Below are 26,510 nucleotides of genomic sequence, written 5' to 3' on the forward strand. Positions count from 1 at the left end.
TTTTAGCAAGACTTCCTTATTTTTAAACTCCGTTCCCTTTGTAATAAATGCCAGCATTTGATTTGCGTTCTCTATTACCTGCTGACCCTATTAGCTACCTTTTTCAGATTGGTAAACAAGAACTCCCTCAACCCTTTCTGCTGTCAGTCTGAAACCAAATAGTGTTACCCTGACAGTAAGTCGGGAACGTGCTGGAATGTGTTATAAAGGATATGACAATAAATGGTAACTGGATGCTTAGAAACAATGGGAGACGCATGATTTTATAAAAGGGGAATATTTTTCAATCTGTTGGATTCTATATTTTGGTGTGACCATAAATGCAGAATAGATAAGGGTGGGGGAGGCTAGTTCCGGTAGAGGGATATTTGAAATTTCAGAAGCATTTTGACAAGTTTCAACAAGGGCTAAAAATTAGCTTGGGAGAGAATAGGGCCCCTGAAAGGTCAATGAGGCTGTCTGTGTGGAATCACTGCTGATGGGTGAGATACTGAACAAATATTTTGTGTTAGGATTTCCTGTGGAGAAAGATATGGAAGCTCGGGAACTTGGAAAATACATAGTGATGTCTTGAAAATAATGCACATTGGAGAACAGGTGGAGCTGGATGTCTTAAAATGCAAAAAAGTTAGATAAAACCTTGGGACATGATCAGATGTACCCCAGCGCCTTGTGAGAAGTGAGGGAGGAAATTACAGTGCCCCTCCCAGAGATATCTGTATCATCAACAGCCACTACAGCCCAGTGAGACTGATGGCAGTGGTGGTAAGTTTTGGAGGAGATTCTGAGAGAAACCATCATCATGCATTTGGAAAAACAAGGACCGATCAATGACAGTCAGCATGGTTTTGTGCACGGGAAACCATGTCTCAAATCTCACTGTGGAGGTAGACAAGTGAGAGATCAAAGCAGAGCAGGACGTGATGTCTCCATGGACCTTAGCAAGGCCTTTGACATGGTTCTGCATGGCAGACTGGTTAGTAAGTTGAGATTACACATAACCAGGGAGTGCTCACCAACTGGATACAAAATAGGATTGACAGTAGGAGACGGAGCGTGATCATAGAGGGCTACTGCTCAAACTGCAGGCCTGTGACCAACGGTGTGCCATGGGGTTCGGTGCTGGGTCACTGTTGTGCATCATTTATATAAACAGTTTGGATGATAACACAGGAGTCATGGTTAGCAAGTTTGTGAGTGAGACTGAAAGTGGTGATAAAGTGGACAGTGAAGAGGGTTATCGAAGAGTACAATGGGATCAAAAGTACTGCTGGGCCAGTGAGGTTAGGAATAGCAGGTGGAGAAATGCAAGATGTTGTATTGTGGTATAGCAGACCAGGCTGGACTTGTACAGTTAATGTTCGGGTCCTGGGTAGTGTTGTCAATCAGTGACCCTGGGATGCAGTTATACAGTTCTTTGAAAGTGGTGTCACAGGTAGACAGGCTGGTGAAGCAGGCGTTTGGGATGGTTACCTTCATTGGGCAGAGCATTGACAATAGGAGTTGAGATGCCATGGTGTATCTGTACAGGATATTAGTGAGGCCACTGTATAAGCATTGTTGATTATCTGGTAAAAATCAACTTATTCACATATGTCCTTTAGGGAGGGACATCTGACATTCTTACCTGGTCTGGCTCACATGTGACTCCCGTCCCACAGCAATATGGCTGACTCTGAGCTGCCTCTGGGCAAGTAGCAATGGGATAATGTATGCTGGTCCATCCGGTGACATCCTCAGGCCATGAATGAATCAACGAAAATACAGATGTCCATCCCTACCTCTACAAACAGCTCTAGTTGCAGCAAATCGTACTGGCTTTGTGACATTGTTCAGGCCTTTGCCCCTCTCTGTAACACCCTCACCACCTCCAGCACCTTCACCTCTCCCTGTTCCGATCATCTGATTAAACGCTGACGTTTCCTCTTCCTACTGCACTCCTCCTGCTCGGAGACTCCCTAGCGATCTCTTTAACAAATGTGTCCACATTTCTAAATGTTGGCTTCTTCAGAATTGATAGTTTTTTTTTCATCTCTTAATCAGATCTGGTAAGTCCTGGACCAAGACCGTCCAAAGTGGGGGAGAAGTATTGGGAAAGTGTCGAGGACCTCCAGACTTTCTGTGGGGAAAATGGGAATCCAGGGGAAAACAGCATAAGGAGCGCGTGACCACACCAACGCCCCACCCACCCCCTTCCCATGGCCACCTTCTGCAACATAGTGTAACAGAGTCTGTGGAAAGCCACATCGGTCTGTACAGCCAACTCCAGACCCCGCCCCCGAGAGTGGGAGAGAGTCAGCCTCGTCTGTGACCCACTACCAAAGAGTTGATGAGATAGGAAGGTTGACTTCCCTCACAATTATCCCAGTGCGTTTGTTATAAATTCAAACAATTCCCTGTTAATACAGTGTCTAATAATGTGATATCACTCAGTATCTCTCCATGTGGTATAACTCGCTGTGTCGGTCTATATGCTGCCTCTGTCAGCATTTCTCCCTCTTAGATCCTGAGTCAACAGAATTGTAAATTCCAGAGAGACACAACAGCACAGGCCAGGGATGGAGACTGAGATTTCCGAAATCTCTGCTGGACTCAGTGCCACTCTGCATGAGTTATCCTCATTGCATCAGTCTAATTTCCCATTCTGTCAATTTCTGTCTCGTGCAGGTAATCAGGCTGTTCCTAACTCCTGTCTCATCCATCACCTCATTGAAGCTGGTTGGTCAGCCAGAGAGAGATGGAGAGGGAGATCTGGAGCCTTCAGTAAATCCTGCAGCCGGTAAGATCACTCACAGTAAACAGTACAGGGTGGAGGTAGTAGACTTCTATATTCAGACCTGGAAGACCGGACATAGATACAGAGCTGGGCAAGGAAATGCAACATTCTAGGTTTCATTCCCACCATCTTCTCAGGGTCCTGCTTTCACCTCTGCTATACTGGTCCTCGATGCGACAGCACAGGGGATCGCAGGCATCAATCCTGACCCATGCTGTATTCGTGATCTTTGTAATATCCTCCAGTCCCGATAATCCTTCCTCTATTTGGAATCTCCTCTAGTCCACACCATTCTCTCTGTCTCTGTCTCTGTCAGGTTCTCCAATCCCTAACACACTAATTCCTAAACTTCTCCAGTAGATACTAAATTCCTTCATCCCTGTAAACCCTGACAGTCCTGTCTATCCCTGTAAGCTCCTCCCACCAATCCCACCCTCCATGTCAATATATTTGTCTTTAACCTCTCCATCGGTCCCTACCTATGTAATCTTCTCCAGCTCCTACAACCCTTCCTTAGCTGTGAAAAAATTGTAATCTCCTTATCCTTCACCAATTCTTTGATCTTTATCTTGTTAAATTTCGCCCTCAGTCCCGACACTATACCCCTCCCGACCACAGGAGCCTCTTTCAGTTTGTGTCATCCTCCCCATTTGTGTAACTGTCTCCATCCCAGTAACCTGGCATTCTCCATTGCCTTCCTATCTCTGTAGCCTCCAGAACCTAGAACCCTTCTTATATCTGTAAATGTCTTCAGTCACGACAACCTTCCGTATCTCTGTTAGTATGGCCAATTTTCTCCTAAATGAAATAGCTCCCTGTCTGTGCCTCTCAGTCTGCCTACCTCTTCCTTTCTCCATCCCTATCCCTACCTCTAGAATCTAATCCAACTCCCTCTATCTCTGTAAGTTCCTCCAATCCCCAAACCCCTGTGTCCCACTGCCATTCTGACCAGATGTAACTCTTTTTATCTCTAACATCCTCGAGTCCCTGTAAGTCTTGAGTCTCTGTAACCTCCACCCATCTGTTCAACCCCCCCCCCCCCCCCACTACTGAGGAATGACTCCCTGTATTTGCCATAAGGCAGATGGAATGACAGTGAACAGATATGGTGCTACTCCCTTTCTGGAGATTTAGCTGCAGAATGACCATCGATGGGAGGAATATTGAAGGTTAGTTGGGATAGAGTCATAGAGTCAGAGAGATGTGCAGCATGGAAACCGACCCTTCGGTCCAACCCATCCATGCTGAGCAGATATCCCAACCCAATCTAGTCCCAAAAGACAGACTAGTCAATAAGCCAACAAGTTGTGAAGGAAGGATGAGGTTAATGCATTAATGAGAGAGTCATGTGGATCTGAATATGAAAAGTGGAGCTGAGAATAACCAAGCAGCAGCAACCGTTAACAGGAATTATTTTGTAGGCACCAGACAGTGATGGGAATGTCAATATAGTTAAAGTCAGGACACTGAAGATACTTATGCCAAGGGCAGTACAGTAACTATGTGCGACAGTGGTCTCCATGCCGACTGGTACAACAATGAGCCTGTTGGATTTAATTTGTTGGTGTGAATATAAATGGCAGAATTGTAAGTGTGTAGGAGGGGTGTTGTGGTATAGGGGATATGGTGCATTTGAATTATCAGAAGCCTTTATGCAAGTTTCAATAAGGGCTAATGAGTAACTTGGGAGAGAATAGGGTCCCTTAAAGATCAATAAGGTCACTCATGTGTGGAACCAGAGGAGATGGGTGAGATATTAGACAAAATTAATCTTGTCAGTATTTACTGTGGCGAAAGACATGGAAGCTTGGGAACTTGAGGAAATAAATAGTGATGTCTTGGAAAGAATCCTCACCAGAGAAGAGAAAGTGCTGGAATCTTAAAAAACTAAAGGTAGATCAGTCTTCAGTAGCTCATTGGGTCGATCCTTGAATATTGTGGGAAGCTAGGGAAGAGATTAACAGATATTTATATAATCAACAGACACAGTGAGATGTTGGAAGACTGGAGGTTGGCTAATACTGTTCCATCGCTTAAGGACTGCAGGGAAAAGCCAGGAAATTACAGTCCCATGAGCCCAGTGATGGGGAAGTTGTTGGAGGAGATTTTGAGATAAAGGAACTCCTTACAGTTACAAAGGCAAGGGCTGATTCGAGATGGGCAGCAGGGCTTTGTGAGTGGAAAACCATGTTGCACAAATCGGATTGACTCTTCGAGGAGGTGGCCAAAGATAAATGAAGGCAGATCAGTCAACGTTGTCCACATGGACTTTGGCATCTAGTCAAGAGGAAGAAGGAAGCTTACTTAAGGTTGAGGAAGCAAGGATCAGACAGGGCTCCAGAGAGTTACATTGGATGGCACGGTGTCTCAGTGGTTAGCACTGCGACCTCATAGCACCACGGACTCCATTTCGATTACAGACTCAGGCGACTGTCTGTGGGGTGTTTGCGCATTCTCCCTGTGGGTTTCCTCCAGGTGCCCCGGTTTCCCCCCCGCAGCCCAAAGATGTGCCAGTTTGGTGGCTTAGCCATGCTAAATTACCCATAATGTTCAGGGATGGGTAGGTTTGGCGCATTAGTCAGGGCAAATGGAGAGTAATAGGGTGGGGGAATGGGGCTGGGTTGGATACTTTTGGAGGGTTGGTATGGAGTTCTTGGGTCAAACGGCCTGTTTCCACACTGTAGGGATGCTCTGAAGGTACCAGGAAGGAACCGAGAGATGGACTGAGGGCAACTAGAAGGGGGCATGAAAAAGCATTGTTGGGAAGGATTAAGGAAAATCGCGAGGCATTCTCAACTTATGCGACAAATAAGAGGATGGTCAGAGTGAGGATAGGGCCGGTCAGGGATAGTGGAAGGAACTTGTGCCTGGAGTCACAGGAGGTAGGGGAGGTCCTTAATGAATATTATGTCTCAGTATTCACTGCTGAGAAGGGTCTTGTCGTTTGTGAGGACAGCGTGAAACAGGCTGATGTCCGTGAACAGGTGGATGTTAAGAAGGAGGTTGTGTTGAGAATTTTGGAAAAGATAAGGATAGAAAGTCGCTGAACCAGACTGGATGCGTCCAAAGTAACTATAGGAACCGAGGAAATGGATTGCTGCTCACCTGGTGATGACCTTTGCGCCCTCACTGTCCCCTGGAGTCGGACCAGATGATTGGAGGCAGGAAAATATTCTTCCCTTGTTCAGGCAAGGGAATAGGGATAATCCTGGGAATTGCACGCCTGTCAGTCTTCTGTCTGTGGTGTGCAGATTACTGGAGAGGACTCTGGGAGACAGGATTTATTATTCCTTTGGAAACCATAGTTTGATTAGAGATAGTCAGCATGGTTTTGTAAGGGGCAGGTCATGCCTTACAAGTCTTATTGAATCTTTTGAGAATGTGACAAAACATCTTTATGGCTCATTCAGAAAGTACGGAGACATGGGATACAGGGAAACCTGTCTGTCTGGATACAGGATTACTGGCCCACAGAAGACAGAGGGTGATGATAGATGGAAAGCATTCATTCTGGAGCTCAGTCACCAGGGGTGTTCTGCAGGGAGAGGTTACAGGACCTCTGCTCTTTGTGCGTTTATGAATGACTTGTATGTGTGATTGAAAGAGGGGTTAGTAAGTTTCCCAATGACACTAAGGTTGGTGGAGTGGTTGATAGTATGGAGGGCTGCTGTAGGTTGCAACAGAACATTGACAGGATGCAGAGTTGGGCTGAGAAGTAGCAGATGGAGTTCAATCTGGGAAAAGTGTGAAGTCATTAATTTTGAAGTTTGAATTTGAATGCAGAATACAGAGTTAAAGGCAGGATCTTTGGCAGTGTGGAGGAACAGAGGGATCTTGGGTTCCAAGTCCATAGATCCCTCAAAGTAGCCGCCCAAGCTGATTGGCTTGTTAAGAAGCAATATATTGTGTGGGATTTCATTAGTTTGGGGTTTGAGTTTTAAAGCCGTGAGGTTATGTTGCAGCTCTATCGAGCCCTAGTACGACCCCACTTGGAATATTGTGTTCAGTTTTGGTCCCTTCATTGCAGGAAGGATGTAGAAGCTTTAGAGAGGGTAAAGAGGAGATTTGCCAGGATGCTACCTGTACTGGAGAGCATGTCTTATGACGAAAGTTTGAGGGAGCTAAAGCTTTTCTCATTGGAGTGAAGAAGGGTGAGGGGTGACTTCGCAGAGGTGAACAAGTTGATGAGAGTCGTAGATAGAGTGAATAGAGAGAGATATTTTTTACCCTCATATAAATAGTTATTACAAGGGGGTATAATTTTCGGATGATTAGTGGATGGTTAAGGGGAGATTTCAGAGGTAGGTTCGTTACATACAGAGTGGTGGCTGAGTGGAATGCACTGCCAGCGGTGGCGGTAAAATTAGATGTATTAGGGACATTTAATATACTTCTGGATAGGCACATGGATGATAATAAAATGAGGGGAATGGAAGTTAAGAGTCATAGAGATGTACAACATGGAAACAGATACTTCCATCCAACCTGTCCATGCTGACCAGACATCCCAACCCAATCTAGTCCCACCTGCTAGCACCCGGTCCATATCCCTCCAAACCCTTCATATTCATATACCCATCCAAATACCTCTTAAATGTTGCAATTGTACCAGTCTCCACCACTTCCTCTGGCAGCTCATTCCATACACATACCACCCTCCGCATGAAAATGTTGCCCCTTAGGTCTCTTTTATATCTTTCTCCTTTCATCCATAACCTATGCCCTCTAGTTCTGGACACCACAACCCCAGGGAAAAGACTTTGTCTATTAACCCTATCCATGCCCCTCATAATTTTGTAAACCTTTATAATGTCACCCCTCAGCCTCCGACACTCCAAGGAAAATAGCCCCAGCCTGTTCAGCCTCTCCCTGTAGCTCAAGTCCTCCAGCCCTGGCAACATCCTTGTAAATCTTTTCTGAACCCTTTCAAGTTTCGCAACATCTTTCCAATAGTAAGGAAACCAAAATTGCACGCAATATTACAACAGTGGCCTAAGCAATGCGTTGTACTGTCGCAACATGACATCCCAACTCCTGTACTCAATACTCTGACCAATAAAGGAAAGCATACCAAACGCCTTCTTCACTGTCCTATCTATCTGCGACTCCACTTTCAAGGTGCTATGAACCTGCACCTCAAGGTCTGTTTGTTCAGCAACACTCCCTCGGACCTTACCATTAAGTAAATAAGTCCGGCTAAGATTTGCTTTCCCAAAATGCAGCACCTCGCATTTATCTGAATTAAACTCTATCCACTTTTTTTTTTGATCTTACGGTCGGATAAAAGATTGGCATGTCATCACGGCCGAAGGGTGTACTGTTGTGTTCTACATGTCGTATGGTAAACTGGGTAATAAGTTCAGATCAGTGTAAAAGGATATGGCATTCAGGAGGAGCTAGTCAACTGGACAGAATATTGGGCTTGATGGTAGGAGACAGAGGGTGATGGGAGACAATTTGTTTTCTGACTGGAGGTATGTGACCAGCGGTGTAGTGGGTCCCCTGTTGTTTGTCATTTTGATAAATGGTTTGGATGGGAATATTGTTAAGTAAGTTAAGTAAGTCTTTTGGGTGACACTGAAATTGGTGGTAAACTGGACAGTGATGAAATTTATCTGTGACACAACAGGATGAACAGTACGCTGGGGTAGTGGGCTGAAGAATAGCAGATGGAGTTTAATTAGATAAATGTGAAGTGTGCCATTTTGGTGAAACAAGCCAGAGTGGGACTTGTTTCACCAAATGTTCGGGCCCTGGGTAGTGTTGTTAGTCAGTGACCCAGTGATGCAGGTACACAGTTCTTTGAAAGTGGTGTCACACGCAGACAGGCTGGTGAAGCAGGTCTTTGGGATGGTTACCTTCATTGGGCAGAGCATTGAGAGTAGGAGTTGGGATGTCATGTCGTGGTGGACATTGGTGAGGCCACCATAAAAGCATTGTTGATCAGTGGGAAGAACTCATCTGGTTCACTGACCTCCTTTTGTGTAGAACATCTGACATTCTAACCTGGTATGGCTAACATGTGACTCCAGACCCACAGCAACATGGCTGACTCTGAGCTGTCCACTGGGTAATTAGCAGTGACACCCACATCCCATGAATGAATAAATAAAAATACATATGTCCCTCCCTACCTCTGCAAACTTCTCCAGCTGCAGCAATCCGTACAGGCTTTGTAACACCGTTCAGGCCCTGACCACTCTCTGTAACACTCTCACCACCTCCAGCACCTTCAGCTCTCCCGGTTCCTTTTGTGACATTAAACCCTGACAATGATTCCCCTTCCCACTGCCCTCCTCCTGATAGCAGACCCTTTGCAATCCCTTTAAAACGTACTCCTAAAACACTCTCTCACTTCAGGATTTTAAGTATTTTTTGGTGATCTTCTAAGCCTCCTAATCTAATATGGTACATTTTGTCCTGAGAGAGGGGCCGGTGGGAATTTCTTGCAGAGGTTTGGTCTGTTTCAATGGAATGTCCTTTTGTTGAGTGATTTACACTGTTCCTTCAAATGATTTCCACTGTTCATTTACAGGCACATGTTTCAGTCTGTTTAGCCTGTTTAGCTTGGTCACTTCTCCTCTCAAACCCATGTAATTGCCTGTTTTTGTTTCTAGTTGTAGCTTGTCCTTTCTGTGTTTCACTTTAAAACTTTATATTTCTTTAAACTGCACTTTCTCACAGTTTTCCTGAGGATCTCTCCAGGTGACATTACTCAGTCACTAAGTTTCATCACACAACGGTCGATCTGAGATAGTTACGTCCCTAGCCAGTTCACAATTTGTTATTCAAAGAAACACTGAAAACCAATTCTCTGAACTCCTCTTCCAATATCACTGTCAGTGTGACTGTCCCAGATCATGTGAATATTGAAGTTTCCCAAAATTATCACAATGTGTTTGTAAAAAAAATCCAATGAGTTCCTGTTTAATGCAGTGATGAGCAATGAAATGCTGTTCGGTGGTCTAAAACTGTTTTGCTGCTTGTGTCCTTTGCAAGTCGTAGCCAGAATTTGCATTCAGACTGACTCTACTTCATGATCTGAGGCCAAATGCTTTCTCTGTAATACCTTTGTTATCCATTATTGTTAGGGTCGTCCATTTTGCCTGAGTTTCCACAAGGTTGTGATCCATTGAATATTTATGTTCCACCTTTTGTTCGCGCTGTAACCACGTCACCCTGGTGTCTAAATCTCTTTTATCTCGGTGTCACAAATCAATCTACTTTATTGATGAGACGTTATCCATTCCAAAACAAAAACATAATTTACTCTTTCCCACAATTTCCTGTCACAAACCGATTCCCTGAAGCACAGTCTTAGTTAAACTCTGTCCCTTCCTGTTCCTTTCTGCTTGTCTTCAGTCACATTCCCATGCTGCTCCCATACTTCACCTTTTCCGTTTGGATTTGGAAAGCTCCTTTCACCTGAACCCTGTCCCTGCATCCTCTGTCAGTTGAAAGCCCTGCCCATAAACCTACCGACATGATTGGCCAGGACACTGGTCCCAACACAGTTCCAGTGGGACCATCATAATGGATTATTTTTTTTAAATCAGGTATGGGCTGTGGGTGTCTCTGGCTGACCAGCCTTTTTTGCCCAGCTCTAGCTGCCTTCGAGCTGAGTAACTTGCTCGGCCATTTCAGAGGGTAATTGAGAGGCAAACATTTTGCTGTGGGTATGTCGTGCAGACCACGTGTGGATGAGCTGATGTCCTTATCTGAAGGACAAGTGTTTGGTTTTTTTTTTACATCAGCAATGGTTTCATATTTATTTATGGATTGTGAATTACTATTTTTAAAATTATTGATTTCAAATTCCACTATTTCTGATGGTGGGATTCAAACCCACTTCCCCTGAATATTAGCTGAGGTTTTGGACACATGCTCTAGCAATAATACCACTTGGCCATCACTTCGCCTGCTCACTGGTTGCTCATCCCTGAGCACTGATACCAACCAGGGCATCATGAAGCTAAACCCATTCTTCCAACATGACTGTGTGATCCTGAGGTCTTCCAGCACTCTAATTATATCACTCAGTCTCTCTCCATGTGGTATCCCTCACTGTGTGGATCTTATTGCCGCCTCTGTCAGCGCCTCCTGCTCTTGCAGTTACTCCAGATCCGGAGCCAACAGAATTCTCCACTCCAGAGAGATGCAAGAGCACAGGCCAGGGATGGAGTGGGATTTTACAGATCTCTGTGGGACTCATTTCCATTCTCCATGTATAACCCTCACTGCGTCAGTCTAATTTTCCATTCTGTCTATTTCTCTGTCTCCTGTAGGTACTTAGGAAGTTCCTGACTCAATAGACTTTCCAATTGCTGGGTGTGTCGTCCAACACCTCATTGAGGATGATTGGTCAGCCAGAGAGACAAAAGGCAGGGAGATGTGGAGCCTTCAATAAATCCTGCAGTGAGGTAAGATCACTCGGTGCACAGAGCAGAGAGCAATGAAAGGCCTCCTAACATTGCTAACAAGACATGATATAGATGCAGTGCTGGAGGGGGAGCACAGTACAGTACAGACACACCCCTTGCTCAAACACCACGTCTACATTAACTTACGTTGCACTGGGACAGCATGGGGAATTCATAGTTATCAAACTGGGCCTGTGAGCATCAGGACAACAGAGGGGAAAGCAGGCCTCCGATGAGAGGTTGGGAATGCTGCCTGCGATCTTTCTGTTCTGTGTTCTCCCTCCATCACTGTACTAAGACTCATTACTCTGCAACTCTGTACCTATGGCATGGCTTGTGCACCAGTGTCTTCAGTCATTTTTAACTCCTGTAACAGTTCCTGTCCCTGTAACCTCCTCCCTTCCCGATAGTCCCTCCACATATTTGAAACATACTGCATTCCAGACTACCATCCCTATCGCTGTAACTTGCTTCAGCGTCTACAACATGCTTTATTTAGGTACTGTAATCCTCTTTAGCTGGATACAGAGTGATACAGCGCAGAAACAGAACCTGTGTCCAACTCATCAATGCTGTCCATGTTTCATATAATGAATGAGTCTCATTTGCCTGCGTTTGGCCCTTAGCTCTTCAAACCTTCTCCTCTCCATGTTCCTGCCCAAATGTCTTTTCCATGTTGTCATTGTTCTTGTTTCTCCATGTGCCCCTGGCAGTCCGTTCTGTCTGAGCACCATCGTCTGTGGATAATGTTGCCCCTCAGCTCCCTCTTTAAATCTTTGCTCTTTCACCTCCCGTTTGTACCCTAGAGTTTGGACTCCCTTACCTTGGCTATTCACCATTCTTCGGATCAAACCTTGTGGCACTCCACTGGTCACAGGTCTCCAGTCTGATAAGCAACCCTCCACCACCACCCTCTGTCTTCTACCTTTTGAGCCAGTTCTGTATCCAAATAGCTAGTTCTCCCTGTATTACGTGAGATCGAACCTTGCAAGTCAGTCTCCCATGGGAAACTTGTCGAACGCCTTACTGAAGTCCCTATAGTTCACATCTACCGCTCGGCCCTCATCAATCCTCTTTGTTACTTCTTCAGAAACCTCAATCAAGTTTGTGAGACATGATTTCCCACTCAAAAGCCATGTTGACTATCCCTAATCAGTCCTTGCCTTTCCAAACACATGTACATCCTGTCCCTCAGGATTCCCTCCAACAACTTGCCCACCATCGACGTCAGGCTCACTGGCCTATACTTCCCTGGCTTGTCTTTACCACCCTTCTTAAACAGTAGCATCACGTTTGCCAATCTCCAGTCTTCCGCCACCTCACCTGTGACTATCGGTGATACAAATATCTCAGCAAGAGGTCCAGTAATCACTTCTCGAGCTTCCCACAGAGTTCAAGGGTACACCTAATCAGGTCCTGGGAATGTACCCCCCCCTCCTTTATGCATTTCAAGACATCCAACACTTGCTCCTCTGTAATATGGACATTTTGCAAGGTGTCACCATCTATTTCCCTACATTCTATATCTTCCATATCCTTTTCCACAGTAAGTACTGATGCAAAATACTCGTTTAGTATCTCTGTCTTTTAAACGTTGTAATTGTACCCACATCCACCCCTTCCTCAGGAGGTTCACTCCACAATCAAAACATCCTCTGGGTAACAATTTGCCCCCATGTCTTTTTTTTTGAACATCTCTCTCTTCTAACCTTAAAAATGTGACCCCTTCTCTTGAGACTCCCCCATCCTGCAGAAAAGGCAACCACCACTAAATCGATCTATGTACCTTATTTTTAAAAATAACCTTTTATAACATCACATATCAACCTCCAGGCTCCAGTGAAAAAAGACTCAGCCTATCCAGCCATTTTTCAAGCCTTCCATGTCCAGCAACGTCCTGGTAAATCTCTTCTGAACCCCTGCAGCTTAATAATATCCTCCTATAATTGGGCGACCAGAACTGGATGGAGTATTGCAGAACAGGCTTCACCAATGTCTGCGCAATCTCAACATGACGTCCCAAATCCTACACTCAATGGACTGAGCAATAGTCAGGCATGCCAAGCACTGCCTTACCCATCCTGTGATGCAAGCTTCAATAATTATGTACCTGAACCCGGAGGTCACTCTGCTCTGAAACACTAACCGAGGCCAGAACATTAATTGTATAAGCTCTACCTTGTGTGTTTTACCAAGTGCATTACCTCGCATTTGTTCAGATTGAATTCCATCTACAGCTTTTCAGCCCATTCACTCATCAAGATCACTTTGTAATCTCAAAAAACCTCCTTCACTGTCCACTATGCCACCCTCCAGCCTTTCCAGCACATCACACATGGCTGTCAATGGTACAAATACCTTTGCTCAGGGCTCCACAATTTCTTCCCTAGCATCGCACAATGTCCTGTGATACACTTAATCAGGTCCTGGGGCTTTCCATACCTTTGTGTCTTAAAACCTCCAGCACCCCCTCTTCTATAAACATGCACTCTATGCAGGTCATAGAGATGTACAGCATGGAAACAGACTTTTCGGTACAACTCGTCCATGCTGACCAGAAGACTTAAATAAATCCAACCCATTTACTAGCATTTGGCCCATGTACCTCTAAACCCTTATTATTCATATACCCGTCCAGATATCTCTTAAATGTTGTCATAGTATCAGTATATGTTACTTTCTCTCTCAGCTCATTCCATACATACATCACCGTGTGCATAAAAAAACTGTCCCTTCAGTGCCGTTTAAACATTTCCCCTTTAACCTGAAACCTGTGCACTCTAGTTTTGGACTCTCCAACCCCGAGAAAAGACCTTGAATGTTTACACAATCCATACCCCTCATGTTTATATAAACCTCTGTCTGGTCACCCCTCAGTCTCTGATGCTCCAGGGAAAATAACCCCAGCTTATTCAGCAACAACTCTGGCAACATCTTGTAAATCTTTTCTGAGCACTTTCAAATTTCACAACATCCTTCCTATAGCAGGGATAGTGGAATTGCAGAAAACTCCAAATGTGGTCTAACATATTACTCTTGTTCCCTGAGTTCCCCAGTCGTTGTTCACAGTACGTTCTGGAGTTAAAAATTGTGTTTAAGGTCTTAGCCATATCCTGTGGTTCCACACATCAATTGATCTTTAAGGGACGCTACTTTGTCTCGATTTACTCTTTTACTCAATATATTTATACAATCACTTTTGGATTCTCCTTATCATTCTCTGCCAAGGCTATTTCATGTACCCTTTCTGCAATCCTGATTTCCACCCAAAGTGTATTCCTACAGCCCCTGTATATCCTCAGAGGTTCCCTTGGTCCAGCTGGCTATACCTGACATGTGCTCCCTTTTCCTTGACCAGCCCCTCAGTAGACAGCCAGTGTTTCCGAATGCTGTCAGTATTGACCTGCACATAAACAGGAAAATGCAGGTGGTGATCGCTCAATTTATCTCACGTTTAAAATATTCTCACTTGCCAAACTTCCCTTTCCCTGCAACTAGACTCCCCAATCACATTTTGAAAGTTCCTGCCCATTACGATCAAGATTGGTCTGGCCCCGTTTTATAACTTGAACTTGTGGACCAGACCTGTCCTTTTCCATCGCTGTTTTCAAACTAATAGAACTGTGGTCACTTTGACAAAATGCTTTCCCACTAATACCTCAGTCCCTTTTCCTACCTTGTTTCCAAAGGGGAGGTCAAGTTTTGCCCCTTTCTCTTTTCAGGCTATTTACATATTGATTGGGAGTTTCTGGAACACAATTACCAAATTCCTCCCTTGCAAGCGCTGAACACTGGCAGTCCCAGTCTCAGTTTGGAAAGTTTAAAAGTCCCTACCATAACAGCCCTATTATTATGATTGATATTTGAGATCTCCCGACATATTTGTTCCTCAGACTGCCACAGATTATTCGGGGTTAGTGGGACAATCGTGTCAGAGTGACGACCCATTCTTATTTCTCAGTTCCACTAACATAGCTTCACTGGTTGATCCCACAGGAATATCCACTCTAAGTACTGCTGGGATAATTCTTGCAATCAAAACCCACGACCACGCATCCTCTCTTTCCTCCCCTTCGATGCTTCCTGTAGCATCTCTACCTTGAAACATTGAGTAGCCAGTCCTGCCCCTCCCTCAACTGTGTTTCTGACATAACTATAATATCCAAGTCCCATGTTCCCATCCATGCCCTGAGTTCATCTGTCGGGCCTCTTTCATTGAAATAAATGCAGTTTAATCATCAGTTTTTCCTCATTCCCTGCGATTTTCTTGCCTGCCTTGGCTGTGGAATGTTCTCTCCTTAACTTGTGCACTGGCCTCAATCTTCTTTCTGGCCTTACGGCTGTTTAAGGTCCAACATCCTACCAGTTAAGTTTATATCCTCTCAAGCAATTCACCCAACCAGGGTATGGGTCCCCCTGCTGCCCCCAGTTCAGGTGCCTTTCCCACCCTGTCTCCCTGTGTTGACACCTTCAGGGATCTAGGCACCTGTCCACTAAGGTCCCTGTGTTTCTCAGTACTCCACAAGGATCGCGCATTCATTATGTCTGCCCTTCGCTTATCATACCTCCCACAGGGTATGACCTTACATATATCAGAACTAAACTCTGCTCAGATTATCATCTGATTGTCATCAAACTGTAGCTAGAGACCATCCCCCTCACTGTGAACAACACCCTCACCTTCCATGTTACCTGCAAACCGACTAATGATACCTTCTGCTTTCATATCAGAGTTATGATTACACAGAATAACCAGCAATGGTCCCTGCACATACACCTGTGGTACACCCGCTGGTGAAAGAATTTCAAACACGAAGACGTTTATACCTCAATTTTGTATCCAAATTACCAACTTGCCTTGAATCCCATGGGCTGTTCCCTTTTGGATCAGGCTTCCACTTGGGACCTTGTCAAAGGCCTTATTCAGGTGCATGTAAACCACATAATCTGCACAGCTCTCCTCAGTATTTTGAAAGACCAATTCAAAAAACACAACTGAATTCTGAGGCGGTATCTTCCTCTACCAAATCCGTGATGACGCAGCCGAGTTGACTTTTGCCTTTGCAAGTGTTGATTCATCCTCAGAATATTTTCCAATAATTTCCCTCCTCCTGCTGTCAGACTATCTGCTGTGTAATTACCTGGCCTATCCCTGCTGCCCTTTTTAATCAAAGGAAACAGATTAGCGATCCTCCAGTCATTCGGCACTTCACCTGTGGCCAGCAAAGCACCCACCAGGGCCCCAGCAATCTACTCCCTTACTTCCCATAGCAGCCCAGGATATATTTCATTGGGTACTGGCGTTTCGTACCTCCTCCTTATTGGTCGTCACATGTTCGAGAACCTCACCATCCTCGACTGAAATCCCTGGCTACAATGCTTTTCTCCTGTGTGAATAAGGACAGGAGGTATTCATTGAAGACCTCACCTACTTCCTCTGGCTCCATGTACAGATTGTTCCTTTGGTTTCTAACAGGCGTAACCCTCTAACTATACTGATAAAATACCTCGTGGCCTTTCCTTAACAGTATCTGCCAAGGATATTTTATGTCCATTCTTTGACCCTCAATTTGAAGGAACCCCTTGGACTTTCTATACATTTGAAGGGCTTCGCCTGTTTTCATCGCAGTGTACTTTCTTTATCAGGATCACAACATCGCTTGATCAATATTCGCTGGAGTTACTGCCATTGGCATTCACTCATCGAGGACCACACCGGACCTGAATTCTCACTGTTCCACTTTAACATACTTCCTTTTTCCGAATATGAGCCCAATTGCAGATAGTTCCTCCCAGTCTGTGTTTGCCAGGTGCTGTATCATGATCATGACAATGCCCAGTGACAGTGATATTCTAACGATAAGGGGGCTTTCCCAAATTTGGAATCTTCACTTCTGCACTATCATTATCTCTTTGCAAAATGACTCTGACACTTAGTGTAATGTCCACTATCCGCAAAACGCTACAAAATCATTGTGTGTCATCTTGCCCAGCACCTACAGCCCACAATGTCTGTAACTTCCAGCCCTTACTGAGGGCTCCAAACATCGGCTAACAAGACATGATATAGATACAGTGTTGGAGGGGGAGCTCAGTACAGACGCACCCCAGGCTCAATCACCACTCCTATTGTAAGTTCTGTTGTACTAAGACTCACTACTCTGCAACACTGTATATGCGGCATGTCTTGTGGACCAGTATCTTCAATAGTTTGTAACTACTGTAACAGTTCCATTCCCTATAACCTCCTCCCTTCCTGATAGTCCCTCCACATATTTGAAATATACTGCATTCCAGACTACCATCCCTATCGCTGTAACTTGTTTCAGTGTCTATAACATGCCTTATCTCTTTAAAAATCACACAACACCAGTTTAAAGTCCAACAGGTATAATTGGAAGCACACTAGCTTTCGGAGCAACGGTCCTTCATCAGGTGATAGTCACGTGATGAAGGACCGTCGCTGCGAAAGCTAGTGTGCTTCCAATTAAACCTGTTGGACTATAACCTGGTGTTGTGTGATTTTTAACATTGTGCACCCCAGTCCAACACCGACATCTCCTAATCATGCCTTATCTCGGTAGTCTCCTCCTCCATTAACAGGAGACAGGGTCATGCAGCACGGAAACGGTTCCTTCGATCCAACTCGTCCATGCTGAACAGAGTCCCTGAATGAGTCACGTTTCCCTGCATTTGACACAAATCCCTTCAAACCTTCTCTCTCTGTACCTACCCAAATGTCTTTTATATGTTGTTGTTGTTGTTGTTGTTGTACATTTCTCTACCACTTCCCCCAGAAGCTCATTGCATACCTGTACCATCCTCTGTGTGAAAAATCTTCTCCTCTGATCCCTTTTTCAGTTTTTTCTCTCCCATCTCACACTTATGCCTTCTAGAAGACAGAACATAGAACATGGAAGCGCGGTACAGGCCCTTCGGCTCTCGATGGTTCCACAGGTTGGCGCAACAATGTGAAGTCCATCTAACCTTCCCTATTCCATTCTCATCCATATGCCTGTCCAATGACCGTTTAAATGCCCTTAAAGTTGGCGAGTCTACTACTGTTGCAGGCAATGCATTCCATGGCTCTACTATTCTGAGTAAAGAACCTACCTCTGGCATCTATTCCATATCTATTAATTAATATTAATATTAATTACTACCTTAATTTAAAGCTATCTCACTTCGTGCTAGGTATCGCCATCCGAGGGAAAAGTCTCTCACTGTCTAGGAGAAAGTGAGGTCTGCAGACGCTGGAGATCAAAGCTGAAACTTTATTGCTGGAACAGCACAGCAGGTCAGGCAGCATCTAGGGAACAGAAGATTCGACGTTTCGGGCACATGCCCTTCTTCAGGAATGAGCAGAGAGTGTTCAGCAGGAGAAGATAAAAGGTAGGGAGGAGGGACTTGGAGGAGGGGCGTTGGAAATGTGATAGGTGGAAAGAGGTCAAGGTGAAGGTGATAGGTCGGAGGAGGGTGGAGGCGGAGAGGTCAAGAAGAAGACTGCAGGTCAGGAAGGCGGTGCCGGGCTGGAGGGATTCGGCTGAGACAAGGTGGGGGGAGGGGGGATGAAGAAACTGGTGAAGTCCAAGTTCATCCCCTGTGGTTGGAGGGTTCCCAGTCGGAAGATAAGACGCTCCTCCTCCGACCGTCGCGTTGTTGTGGTTTGGCGGTGGATGAGTCCAATGACCTGCATATCCTCGGTGGAGTGGGAGGGGGAGTTGAAATGCTGTGCTACAGGGTGATTGGGTTGGTTCGTCCGGGTGGCCCAGAGGTGCTCTCTGAATCGCTCCGCAAGTAGGCGGCCTGTCTCCCCAATATAGAGGAGGCCACACCGGCTGCAGCGGATGCAGTAGATAATGTGGGTGGAGGTGCAGGTGAATCTGTGGCGGATATGGAAGTTTCCTTTGGGGCCTTGGAGAGAAGTGAGGGGGGAGGTGTGGGCGCAAGTGTTGCACCTCCTGCGGTTGCAAGGGAAGGTGCCAGGAGTGGAGGTTGGGTTGGTGGGGGGTATGGATCTGACAAGGGAGTCGCGGAGGGAGTGGTCTCTACGGAACTGTATCGGCGCTACCTCGTGCTCCCACGAGGAGGTTGAACAGTTCATCCACTACACTAACACCTTCCACCCCGACCTCAAATTCACCTGGACAGTTTCGGACTCCTCCCTCCCCTTCCTAGACCTTTCTGTTTCTATCTCAGACGACCGAATCAACACGGACATCTACTACAAACCGACCGACTCCCACAGCTACCTGGACTACACCTCCTCCCACCCCGCCCCCTGTAAAAACGCCATCCCATTCTCCCAATTCCTTCGTCTCCGCCGCATCTGCTCCCAGGAGGACCAGTTCAAAATACGCACAACACAGACGGCCTCCTTCTTCAAGGACCGCAATTTCCCCCCCGACGTGATCGACGATGCCCTCCACCGCATCTCCTCCACTTCCCGCTCCTCCGCCCTTGAGCCCCGCCCCTCCAACCGCCACCAGGACAGAACCCCACTGGTCCTCACCTACCACCCCACCAATCTCCATGTACAGCGCATCATCCGCCGTCACTTCCGCCACCTCCAAACGGACCCCACCACCAAGGATATATTTCCCTTCCCTCCTCTATCAGCTTTCCGTAGAGACCACTCCCTCCGCGACTCCCTTGTCAGATCCATACCCCCCACCAACCCAACCTCCACTCCCGGCACCTTCCCTTGCAACCGCAGGAGGTGCAACACTTGCGCCCACACCTCCCCCCTCACTTCTCTCCAAGGCCCCAAAGGAAACTTCCATATCCGCCACAGATTCACCTGCACCTCCACCCACATTATCTACTGCATCCGCTGCAGCCGGTGTGGCCTCCTCTATATTGGGGAGACAGGCCGCCTACTTGCGGAGCGATTCAGAGAGCACCTCTGGGCCACCCGGACGAACCAACCCAATCACCCTGTAGCACAGCATTTCAACTCCCCCTCCCACTCCACCGAGGATATGCAGGTCATTGGACTCATCCACCGCCAAACCACAACAACGCGACGGTCGGAGGAGGAGTGTCTTATCTTCCGACTGGGAACCCTCCAACCACAGGGGATGAACTTGGACTTCACCAGTTTCTTCATCCCCCCTCCCCCCACCTTGTCTCAGCCGAATCCCTCCAGCCCGGCACCGCCTTCCTGACCTGCAGTCTTCTTCTTGACCTCTCCGCCTCCACCCTACTCCGACCTATCACCTTCACCTTGACCTCTTTCCACCTATCACATTTCCAACGCCCCTCCTCCAAGTCCCTCCTCCCTACCTTTTATCTTCTCCTGCTGAACACTCTCTGCTCATTCCTGAAGAAGGGCATGTGCCCGAAACGTCGAATCTTCTGTTCCCTAGATGCTGCCTGACCTGCTGTGCTGTTCCAGCAGTAAAGTTTCAGCTCTCTCACTGTCTAACCTATCTAACCCTCTGATTTTCATATATGTCTCAATTAATTGGCCTCAAATGTCTTCTCTCTAACAAAAACAGATTCAAGTCCCTTAGCCTTCCTCATAAGACCTTCCCTCCAGACTTGGTAAAATCCTAGTAAATCACCTCTGAACCCTTTCCGAATCTTTCATATCCGTCCTGTAATACGGTGACCTGAGCCATAGGCAACACTCCAAATGTGGACGCACCAGCGTTTTGTACAACTGCAGCATTACCTCATGGTTCCAAAACTTAATGATTGTACCAATAAAAGCTCATGCGCCGAATGCCTTCTTAACAACCCTATCAACCTGCGTGGCAACTTTCAAGGATCTATGTACATGGACGGAGAGATGTCTCTGTTCACCTACACTACCAAGAACCTTACCATATCCCAGTACTCTGTGTTTCTGTTACTTCTTCCAAAGTGAATCACCTCACACTCTCAGTCCAGTTCTGCAGCTTATCTATACTTCTCTATAACCTACAACATTCTTCGTCACTATCCACAACTCTACCGACCTGAGTGTTATCCGCAAATTTGCTAACATATCCTTCAATGCCCTCACCCAAGTCATTTATATAAATGACAAACAATAATGGTTCCAAAACAGATCCTGGCAGTTCCAACTAGTAAGTGAACTCTAGCCTGAGTATTTCCCTTCAACCACAACCCTCTGTCTTCTTTCAGCAAGCCAATTATCCAATCCTCACAGCGAAATCACCCTCAATCCCATGCCTATGTATTGTTGGCAATAGCCTACCGTGGGAACCTTAACAAACACCTTACTGTAATCCATATACACACCAACTGCTTTACCCTCATCCACATCTTTGGTCACCATCTCAAAGAACTCAATATGGTTTGTGAGGCATGTCCTACCCTTCAGAAAACTGTGCTGACTATCCCTAATCAATGTATTCATCTCCTGCTGATTATAAATGCTAGCTTTTACAAGCCTTTCCAACACTTTACCCAGAAACGAAGTAAAGCTCACAGCTCTATAATTACCAGGGTTGTCTATACTCCCCTTCTTGGACAAGGGGACAACATTTGCTGTCCTCCAGCCTTCTGGCACTATTCTTGTACACAATGATGTCTTAAAGATCAAAGCCAAAGTCTTGGCCATCTCCTTCCTGGCTTTCCAGAGTCCAAGGATAAATCCCATCTGGCCCAGGGAACTGTTTTTTTTTTACACTTTCCAGAATTGCTAACACCTTCTCCTTCTGCAGTTCAATCCCATCTAGTTATGGACTCCACTACCCTGGGGTAAAGACGTTGGCTAATCAACTTACCTGTACCCCTCATGGTTTTCTAAACCTTTATAAGGTCATCCCTCAGCCACTTACGCCCAATGGAAATGCGAAAAACAATATTAAAAATATCTCTGCTCATGTCCCTGCCACTACTTTGTCACAATGTTCTGGGATACGCTTGTTTAGGATCTAGCACTTTCTCTACCTTTGTGTTCTAAGATCTCTACTGTAATGGGGACTCTTTACAAGTCATCACTGTTTATTCCCTTTGTTTCCTCGTCTTTGACCACAGTACGTTCTGACATGAAATGCTCATTTCGGGTCTCGCCCATCTCCTGTGGTTCCACACATGGATGGTCACATTAATCCATATTCTACCCCTACTTAATCTTCTGTTGTTAATATACTTGTAGACTGTCTTTGGATTTTCCTCAACCTGATCTGCCAACACTTTCTATGGTCCCCTTTGGTCCTTCCTGATTTCCCTCTTAAGTGAATTACTCCACCCGCAATGTTTATGACACGTGCACCCTTTTTCTTGACCAGAGACTTAATAACCCCAGTCACCCAGTGTTTCCTACTTGTGATCGGCATTGTACTTCACACTAACAGGAATATGCTGGCCTTGAACTCTCATTTTATCTCCCTTTTGAATGCTTCCCGCCTGCCTGACGTCCTTTACCTGTGAATACCCTCAACAATCAATTGTTAAAACCTCTTGACAGGAGGGAGATTTGCCAGTGTTATGCAGTGAGGATTTAAACTAGTTTGACAGGGGGTTTGGACTCTGAATAAGAGAGGTACCATCGACCAGTCAAGGGAAAAATGCATCAGCCATCAAGAGCAAGTTTCCTATCCAGGATATTCTGGGGCACAGTCAAGGGAGAGAAAAGACTTCTGGTCTAAAGGGCATTCATTTCAACGCATGAGGCCTGACTGGTAAGGCAGACAAGCTCAGATCATGGATTAGCTCTGGGGACTGGGATATTATAGCCATAACAAAAACATGGCTGAGAGAAGGGCAGGACTGGCAGCTCAGTGTTCCAGAATACAGAAGCTACAGGCGGGACAGAAGGACAAGTAAGTGAGGAGGGGGAGCTGCCCTTTTGATAAGGGAGGATATAACAACAGTGCTTAGGATACTCTTTCGACGTGATCAAATTAGGTCATATGGTGAGAAGTTAGAAACAGAAAGGGGATGGTCAGTCTGCTGGGATGGTGTTCTCGACCCCAAACAGCCAGCGGGTACTACAGGGGCAGATGTGTAGAGAGATTGCAGGTACCTATAGAAATAGTAGGATAGTATTGGTTTGAGATTTTAACTTCCCCTCGATTGACTTGGCCACCCAGAGTGTAAAAGGCCCATATGGAGTGGAATTTGTCAAATGTGTCCAAGAAAATTTCCTAAATCAATATGCAGAGGGCCCCACTCTACTCAGGCGGGTGCAACACTGGACCTCCCCTCAGAAAACGAGGTCAGGCAAGTGACTGAAGTGTCAGTCGGAGAGCACTTTGGGTCCAGTGAACACAACTGTCTTAGTTTTAACATAGTTATGGAGAAAGATCAGACAGGTCCATAGATTAATGTTTTTAACTGGAGCAGGGACAGGTTTGGGGCCATGAGGCAGGAACGAGCAGAGGTCGATTGGGTGAATTACAAATCTCACAACACCAGGTTATAGTCCAACAGGTTTATTTCAAAGCACTAGCTTTCAAAGCGCAGGTGATCAGCCTAAAAGATAAAACTTCCACTAAATGTGTTTGTTATTACATTCCATTACACTGCAATCCTGTTGCTACAAATTCTGTGCCTTATGATTGTGCTCCACAACCACCTGATGAAGCAGCGCTCTGAAACCTAGTGCCTTCAAATAAACCTGTTGGACTGTAAGCTGGTGTTGTGTGATTTTTAACTTTGCCCCCCCCCCCCCCCGCCCCCATCCAACATAGGCTCCTCCACATCATGCTCCCATCAACTGGGTGAGTCTGTTTGAAGGAAATGGAATGACTGGCAAATGGGAGGCTTTTAAAAGTGTGATCTCAAGAATCCAGGGCCAGTGTGTCCCTGTTAGAGTGAAGGGAAAAGCTGGCAGGTTTAGCGATCCCTGGCTCATGAGGGATATTGACGCTCTGTTGAAGAAAAAGAAAATAGCATACATTGTCTTCAATGTTTCCGTATCTACGTAACCTATTCCAGTCCTAAAGACAATTTCACTCGCTGGAGACTCGACAATCCTTTCAGGTGCCTGCAGCATTCCTGATTTGCAGAACCCACTGAAAGCCTGTAATTCTCCCGATCCAGTTCCGACAAGACTCACTATATGTGTGACATCCTCCTGTCGCCAGCACCCACCCTATCAATGTAAGTTCCTCCTGTATTGCCATGCATTTACTCATCTCCATAACCTTCTCCAGCTCTTACACCCCTATCTGTGGAAATGTCACCCTCCCCTACAACCCTTCCCACTTTGACCAAACTGGAGGAGGTTACAAATGCTCTCTTATCTTTGAAACTGGCTCCAACCAAAATTACTGTCCTTCTGGAAAATCTGTCAGACTCCACACCCTCCATGTCTAAATAATATGCAGAAGTAAACCTTCCTATATCTATAAACATCTTCAGTTACGACTACCCTCCATCTCTGTTTGGTCCTCCAGTCTATACAACCCAGTTTATCTCTGCAATCTGTTCCATTCACCACACTCTGGGGGGGAAAAAGCTTCTTGTTATCCACCCTCTCTGTACATCCCATGATTTTGTAGACCTCAATCAGGTCCCCAGTCAACCTTTGTCTTTCTAATGAAAATAATCTGAATCTATTCAAACTTTCTTCAAAGCTAGCCCCTTCCATACCAGACAACATCCCGGTGAACCTCCCCTGCACCCTCTCCAATGCATCCACACCCTTTTGTTAATGTGGTGAACAGAAATGTACGTAATATTCCAAATGTGGTCGAACCAAAGTCCAATACAACTGTAACATGACCTGCCAACTCTTTTACTCATTATCTCCTCCAGTGAAAGAAAGCATGTCGTATGCCGCCTTGACCGCTGTACTGACCTGCGTTGTCACCTTCAAGGAACAATGGACCTGAATATCCAGATCTCTCTGTACGTCAGATTTCCCCAGGACTTGTCCATTTAGTTTGCTCTTGAATTGGATCTTCTGAAATTTGCCCGGATTGAACTCCCCATCTACCATTTCTCTGCCCATCTCTTCAATCTATACACTGCTGTATTCTCTAACAGTCCCCTTCACTGTCTGCTATTCCGCCAATCTTAGTGTCATCTGCAAACTTTCTAATCAGGCAACTGATATCTTCCTCCAAATCATTTATGTATATCACAAACAACAGTGGATCCAGCACGGATCCTCGTGGAACACCACAGGGCACAGGTCTCCATTTTGAGAAATTCATTTTACTCTCATCCATATGCATATCCAAAAGTTAATGAAATATCCCTAATGTAACTGTTTCTACCACCAACACTGTCAGTGCATTCCACATACCCACTACTCTCTGTGTAACGTACCTACCTCTGACATTTCCCATAAACCTTCCTCCAATTACCTTAAACTTATGCCCAAGGTTATAGCCATTTTCACAATGGGAACATTCTCGGGCTATCCACTCTGTCTGCCTCTCATCATCTTGTACACCTCTATCAAGTCAGGTCTCATGCTTTTTCATTCCAATGAGAAAAGCCCTGGATTACCCAACATTTCTCCATTAGATCTGCCCTCCAATCCAGAAATCATCCTGATGAATCTCTTATGCACCCTCTTCAAAGTTTCCACATCTTTCCTATAATGAGGCGACCAGAACATAACACACTATTCCAAGTGTGGACTAACCAGGGCTGTATGGAGCTGCAGCATAACCTCACAGGTCTTAAATTCCATCCCCCTGCTAATGAAAGCTAACACATCACACGCCTTCTTACCACCCCTATCAACATGGCTGGCATCTTTGAAGGATCTATGGACGTGGACCCCATGAAACTTCTGTTGCTCCACACTACCAAGACTCCTGCCTTTAACCCAGTAGAGGTTTTCTGCAGAATCCTTCAATCTTTAACCCTCCCTGTTTTGGTACCTTGCTCCAGTCCCCACAAAACTCATAAACTGTGAAGCGTCTTACGGTCTCTATAATCCTCCTTAGCTCTGTAACCTCCTTTATTGATGTGAACCCTCAAAACTACCAAAGCCAATTTTAGCCACTTCAATATTACTAATAACTGCAAAATCCTCCAGTCCTGATATTCCTCCTAACTCTGTAACCCTCACCATCCTCCAGTACCCTTCTGGGGAACATTGCAGAGGAAGGAAGAGTTGTAGAGTCCGGGTCATGTTACGGAGGTAGGAAGGGCAGCAGAACCTGGAGGATGGTACAAATGTAGGAAGGGACGGGGATCCTTCAGGAGGTTAGAGGTAGCGGGATTCATATAACCTGCAGGACGGGACCGAGACTGCGTTGTGGAACCTGAAGGATATTTTAGTCTGAATGATTCATTTTTTTTTTTATTAGACTATTGGGCCGATCTTGATGACCTAATTTTGCTGATGTTTACCAGAATTGGCTGTGCACAGCTTCAGATTCCCAGGCTGGGAAATG

The 26,510-nt window shown here is 45.7% G+C and overlaps 1 long non-coding RNA gene across 1 annotated transcript; it reads left to right on the plus strand.

Annotated features, from left to right (window-relative positions):
• The first annotated feature begins 2,679 nt into the window (after positions 1 to 2,679).
• Positions 2,680 to 26,510, plus strand: LOC148138680 (uncharacterized). Its single transcript, XR_015753823.1, has 3 exons — positions 2,680 to 2,779; positions 11,062 to 11,196; positions 26,424 to 26,510. It is a non-coding gene; the product is annotated as an uncharacterized LOC148138680 (long non-coding RNA).

The sequence above is a fragment of the Chiloscyllium plagiosum genome, unplaced genomic scaffold (assembly GCF_037043375.1).
Source record: "Chiloscyllium plagiosum isolate Xiang-an unplaced genomic scaffold, Cpla_swu_hap1 HiC_scaffold_39, whole genome shotgun sequence".
NCBI classification, from domain to species: domain Eukaryota; kingdom Metazoa; phylum Chordata; class Chondrichthyes; order Orectolobiformes; family Hemiscylliidae; genus Chiloscyllium; species Chiloscyllium plagiosum.